The sequence below is a fragment of the Nyctereutes procyonoides genome, unplaced genomic scaffold (genome assembly GCF_905146905.1).
Source record: "Nyctereutes procyonoides isolate TBG_1078 unplaced genomic scaffold, NYPRO_anot_genome, whole genome shotgun sequence".
Classification (NCBI taxonomy): Eukaryota; Metazoa; Chordata; class Mammalia; order Carnivora; family Canidae; genus Nyctereutes; species Nyctereutes procyonoides.
This window is the reverse complement of record NW_026575132.1, coordinates 19,042,192-19,049,443: the sequence shown is the minus strand read 5'-3', so window position 1 is coordinate 19,049,443 and position 7,252 is coordinate 19,042,192.

Below are 7,252 nucleotides of genomic sequence, written 5' to 3'. Positions count from 1 at the left end.
TGGGAGTAGTTTCTGCCTTAGTCTCAATCATAGAATTTCATGGAAACATAGTGATTCATGACCCAGGAACACAGCCGCATGGCCCCTGGTAGCCCCATGTAATGGAGCTGATGGTACAGTCTCAACTCTTAGGATGGTAGGGTCCTGTCAAATTGCAGTGAGGCCTCCAAATTTGATATGCTTAGGATCACATGAGGACCTTTACAAAAACATGATGCTTTGTGCTTTATTGCTTTATTTCATTCTGATTCAACAGCAATTTTCTGGTAATTGACCCCAGGAATATGGGGTCATAATAATAGAATATCATAATCACAATTCTCCATACTTGACCTCAGTTTAATCAACATGGTTATATTAATAGTTTAATATTTTTGACCATCTGTCATGTTTAAGTCACTATTCCAGGCACTGCATAGTGATACAGAGAGGAACAAGACTTGGTAACTACTTTAAAGAGGAAGGTAAGTCAATGTTCATAGCAGCAATGTCCACAAGAGCCAGAGTGTGGAAGGAGCCAAGATGTCCATTGACAGATGAATGAATAAAGAAGATGTGGTCTATATACAATGAAATTTTACTCAGCCATCAGAAAGAATGAATACTTACCATTTACATTGACATGGACAGAATTGGAGGGTATTATGCTGAGTGAAATAAGTCAATTGGAGAAAGACAATTATCATACAGTTTCACTCACATATACAATATAAGAAATAGCACAGAGGATCATGGGGGAAGGAAGGGAAAACTGGGAAGAAATCAGAGAGGGAGACAAACCATGAGAGTCTCTTAGCTCAGGAAACAAACTGAGGATTGCTGGAGGGGAGACAGGATAACTGAGTGATGGGCATTAAGGAGGGCACATGATGTGATGAGCACTGTGTGTTATATACAACTGATAAATTGTTGAACACTACATCTGAAACTAATGGTGTACTGTATGTTGCTTAATTGAATTTAAATTTAAAAAAGAGGAAAGTAAGTCATAAATAATTCACCACAATAAAAGAGAAATAAGAAGTGCTAAACAAAAGTACTAGCTCATGGCATCAGAAAGATGATTAAACATGCACTGATTTTCATGGGTAAAGCTAGAGACAGTTCCCAAGAGAAGGTAAGTTATATTAGGCCTGTGGAATTGGGAGAGAATATGGCCTCGGGCTCAGGAATCAGACAATTTTGGATCTGAATTTACAACTCCATCCTGCTGTCTTCTCTTTGATGGGATTCAATTTCTACTAAGAAAAATGAGACAAATGAGATAATGCATTGATTAATGCATGTAAAGTCCTTAGGTTAATGCCTGGCACATTGCAAGCATTTGGTGAATATTAGTAGGTGATGATGATGATGATGATGGGGATAAGGAAAAAGGGAAAATAATTTATTAAGATTTTAAATCATAAAGGTTAATTCTTATTCCATCTTTGCCATTAGCTTTGATTTCTTCTCCATCTACACACACATACACATAGATACACACACACATAGACACACACACACAGACAGACACACTCATCTTGTAGATGTGTTAACTAAACTCTAACATGAGACTGGGAATAAAAATCAATGCTGTATAAAACAGACATATCTTCGGCTGCTCTGGAGCTCTTAGGCTAGTTGTGAGATACACAAAAGTCAATTTGCAAGAGTATTAATTGTGATAAAAAGAGTCATCTGGTGCTATGAATAATTATAACGAGGAATTGGACCCAGTCAGGGTGGTCAGAGAAGAATCTCAAGGAACTGATACTTGCGCTAAAATATGGAGGGGCAAGTTGTAATTATTCAAATAAATAGAGGAAGAGAGGGAACACACGTGAGAGGAAACAAGACATAAAGGGTCAAACCAAGGTATTCTTGGCAGAGAGAGGATAGATTATTGGCCAATAAGAAGAAAGCAGAGAGAAATTTGAGATGATGCTGGAAAATAAATAAAGCTCAGACCACACAGCCCATTAAAGATCAAGTTAGGGATTCTGATCCTTCTCCTAAGAACAATAGGAAGTCATTGAAATGTTTAAGCAGATTACTAACGATCAGATTTGCATTTGGGTAATCTCTGCACCCAACGTGAGGCTCCAACCTCACAATCCTGAGATCAAGAGTTGCATGACCTACCGACTGAGCCAGCCAGGTGCCCCAGATTTGTATTTGAAATCTAATAGTCTATCTGTATGAAGTGAGAAGACTAGTTTAAAGGGCCAAAGTAGAGACTGGACTGATTAAGAGACTATTTGCAGCAGTCCATCTGAGAGATGGTGGTGGCTTAAACTAGAGTGGGAATAGTGATGTAGGGAAGTGAAGATGATAGATGGAGACACAGATGTAGATATACTCTTATTACTGGATTTGTTGATGAAAAAAGATGTCAAGGATGATTCTCAAATTTATGGTTATCGTAACTGGATAGGTGGTCTGCCTTTGTCTGAAATAGGAAAAAAAATGAATTATTTATTCATTCAATATTCAATTATTCAATAATAAATTATTTATTTCTTAACAGAGATAACCATAGGTTGTTTCATAGATGTTGTCTTAGGACACGTAGGCAGTTCAATATGCCAGTTCAGGGTTAGGAGGATAAGTCTGAGAAGTAGATAAAAATTTAAGGACAATCTATTTATGGACAGCAGCTTGATAGCCAGGAATGGGATGCCTGCTGAGAAGTTGAGGATGGCAGAAGTGGGAGACCCAGGAATGAGCCCTCTGGAAGTCTCAGCACAGGTAGGGGGATAATGAATTGATAGTGGAATCACTCTGGCCTGGTTTTAGTAATAATGGCTATTCAAGTGTAAGTCTGGAGAAAAAGGGTCACTGGATCCACTAAAATATGTGCTTTTTCCAGACAGGCTGAAAACAAACAAACAAACAAACAAAATAACAAGAGTATTTACATTTACAGTAAATAGTGTTATGGAAATGATAACCATGAATTATAATAGAGATAAGAAAAGAGCGAGGATAGATTGTGCTTTTGAGAGGAAAAGTTGATGTGCCAGTGAAGACATGGTGTTCTTCAGTCCATACTCAGAACCTTGAATATCTTATACATATTCCAAAATACATCACTTGACTGAATAGTGGCTCTGCCTATAATCAGAGAATAACTCAGCAGAGGAAAGAATTTTAAAGGTCAATTTGGCCAGAATCTAGGAGAATTCTGAGATAACTCTGGTAAATGGCTTTGACATCTTAACACCGAGGCATGAAAACATGGACTAGCTAGCACATAAAAACCAGTCTGTATCTTCACTGTCTTCTTTTTTTTTTCACTGTCTTTCTTAAAGAAAAATTCTATATCTTTCTTTTACTTTCTTAGCTTTTCAGAAAATTTTGGGTAACATGAAGGGTAGACATCATGAGTAGATCGATATATATATATATATATACACAATCACTTCAATTTACTGAAGTAAGCTGTCTGGAAGTAATAAATGAATGTAGAAAATGTGAACAGCCCATGGCAGTAAGTGAAAAATTCAGAAATAATATTGTAATGGAGACAGCCTCTGTGAACACTGCAAAGATGGTTTTATAGTGTGGTCATGAATTTATTTTTCAGATTTAAGAAACATTAGTCAGAAACAATAACATGTCAGATTTTGGTTTAAAGACATCTCACCCATCTGGTGGGTTTATATATATGAGAGATCAAGAATTTTTTTACTTCTTTTTCTTTGTTTAACTTCAGTTATAAGATTTTTATTATAAATTGGACCCATTTCAATAATATCCACCAAAGGAATGATGAACTATAAATCTCAGGATAGGTTAGCATAATACAACCAAGAGTATAAAAAGAATCAAAGAGCTTTGATATGGAATGAAATAGACCAACCAGTCTTACCATATGAATTCAAACTCTCAAAGTTACATCAATACACCCTACTGGGAAGTTTTACCCAGCCTTTGGAAATTCCATTCTCCGTGCTAATGAGCTCTGAGGGCCTACCCAATACCAGATTATACTTTTCCTTTCTTTGGGTCTTCTTGGCCAATGGACAATTATATCCCCCTAGAAATTGCTTAATGTTTTGTTTGTTGTTTGTTTTTAGATTTAGAATCTTATTTTTGCCTCTGCTCTTGTTTTTATTTGTTTATTTAAAGTGACATTAGCTCTAAGTTATATAAAAGCCATAATTATTCCCTCTGGCTTATTTATTTTAAAATAGAAGTTCTTACTATTCAAATGGTACATCAAAAACCTGTTTCTTTGTAGTAGGATATGCTGTTTGCAACAATTAACCAACCTTATAATACTAAAATAAATAAGGTATTTGCAAATAGTTGTATCCTATAGACACAGACACTATTGGAAATTGTTACACAATCATCCTAGACCCTGTGAGTAACAGAAGTTCAGTACTTAATTGTTCATTATCATGAACTTTTGTTTTAACTCTTTGTTGCCAAAGGGAATTACTCTAAAATAAAAAAAAAAGAATTAATGAACAATGAAATAAAGAGGTATATATTTATACCATACATAAAATACCCACTACAGCAACAACATTTAAATGACCTTCTTTATACTCAAAAGGATTGCTCGGCGATTGTTTCCCACACATATTCCTTCCATATGTAATCTATAATTTCCAGGTTTCTCACTGATTGGTGGTTTAATAGCTCTATGCATTTGGAGGGCTAGATTGGATATAAGTGGTGCAACAAGAGGTCAGGAAAGGGGGCGGCTTCAAATACCTCTACCATCACCACTTTAGACCAGAATGGGTGGGATATTCTCAGCTGCTTGTGTCCAAGGATGTTTATGAGCAGGCATCTTGCATTCTGTCTTTGAAGAAAAGTGTTATGTCTCACCTGGAACGTGTTGGGCAAAGAGAGAGGGGCTATTGCTGATTACCTTTCAGGTTTAATCAAGTGTTAAAAAGCAATCTCTGTTAATTAAAAATTAACAACATACACCATTAATGAAAATTTTTTGTATTAATGTTCACAGCATTGTTATTTTTATATTATTTAGAAAGAACCTACAAGCCAATGAATAAAATGTCAATTTGTCCTTTTTTTTTTTTTTTTTTTTTTTTTGTGAGAGAGAGAGAGAGAGAGAGAATAAGCACAAACAGGGGCAGGGACAGTGGGAGACGGAGAGCAAGAATCTGAAACAGGGCCCTGAGATCTTGAACCCAACACAAATCAAGAGTAGGACACTTAACCAACTGAGCCACTCAAGCACTGCAAATTTACTCTTTAATAGTTTGAATAACTATATATTTTTAAATGTCTTTATTACCCCATTTTACTCTCTAAAGGTCCAAGATTAGATAATAAATTATATAGTTGCCTTTGCCTTCTCCATCCCACCTACACTGTAGAATTTTCTTACATTTGGACTTATACATGCTTCTCTCTGAGCCTAAAAAAGCCTATCCCTCCAAAATCCATTGTTCTGGAGCATATTTTTCCTTTAGGGAACCTTCCCTGAATTTCTAGACTATGTCAGGTTCTAAAGGAGAGAGCTTCTTTTTATAGCACTTTTTTTGTTGTTGTTTTGTTTTGTTTTTCTTTAAAACATTTATCACAGCTTAAATTGGATATCCATTAGTGTTACTATTTTATTAGTGTACACCATGTCTTTATTTATCTTATATTTTACTTATCAGTGTAACTCCAGAGCCTAGCACAATGTCATCACATATTAAATAAATGAATTTATTAAATAAATAAATTTATTTTTTTTAATTTTTATTTTTTATGATAGTCACAGAGAGAGAGAGAGAGAGAGAGAGAGAGGCAGAGACATAAGCAGAGGGAGAAGCAGGCTCCATGCACTGGGACCCCGACGTGGGATTCGATTCTGGGTCTTCAGGATGGCGCCCTGGGCCAAAGGCAGGCGCTAAACCGCTGCACCACCCAAGGATCCCCTGAATAAATTAATTTAAATGAATGATGCAAAATGGGAGTCAAGGAAGTGTTTAAGATTCATCAAATCAAACACGCATGTGTGCATTGCAAAAATCTAGTGGAGAGGAAAAGATTGAAGACACAAGAAAGAGCAAAGCTCCTGATAAAGCATAAATTTGAGGATTGAGGTGACGTTGGTGACCCCATACATATTCCATTAGAAATAAGAGAGAAGAAGGAAAGTTAAATTGCATATGCAAGAATCTTGCTACTTATGGCAGGAATTTGCAAGAGTACCTAATAATAAATTCTATATTTTTTTTTCTACAAAAAGAAGAGGGAAGGGAGAGAAAAAGATGGGGGCACAGAGTTTGCCAAGCATGGAGAAGATCTGACATAGTTCTGGTGGAGATTGGGGAAGAATTCTGACTATAGAAATCAGAACACTTGACGGGGAGCATCCAGGACTCTACTGAATAGAAGACCAAATTGATAGTGGAAGACTTATCTACTCAGTCATGTGATATTCTCCACTACTTCTCAGTAGCACAGAGTAGAAATGGAGATGAACTATTGGTTGAACCCAAGGTTGGCATTTTACTACATTGACAGGAATTGCAGATGCTGGGAAGCATCAAAGAGCTGTCATTTGCTACAATATCTTTTTAAAACCATTGCACTTGCTTACTCTCTTACTTCATGAGACTCTCTTCTCAAATGTCATTTTTTTCAGAGTTCTTCCCTGATGATTCCATTCAAAATATTTCTGTTTTTGTTTTTTATATATTTAATATATTTTATTTTCCTTTTAGTTCTTGCCATTATGTGATAGTAATTATAAAATTCCTTCCTTCCTTCCTTTTTCATATCTATCTCTTCTTTTTAAAATTATGAGAGTAGGAGTATTTTTAAAATTGTTAAACCCCAGGTTAAATATACCCAGAACATAATGGGAACTTTCTCAATATTCAAATTAATTCATTATTTAAATAATTATCTCAAAGAACCTGAGCACAAAGAATTTTATAGAAATATATTTGTGGGGGGAGGTGGAGTAGGGATATACAAAGTGGTAAATTATATTTTCAAGGCTGATCAGTGTTCATTTCATATGCAGTTGTGTTTAATTTATGTTAATTTCCACTTAAACATTTTTTTAAAAATTTGAAGTATTGACATATTTGCTGGCTCATTTAACTATCACAATAACTCTTTGAAGTTTCTCTTATTCTCTTTGCAAATTCATAATCAGGATTTAAAATTAAACTCTTCCATGAATTTTATGAATTTGCCCTATCTTACTTTCATAATTTCATATTTCCATAGCACTTTTGTCCATATATTGATTGCTATCATCATATTACACTGAGTTATTCATTTATAG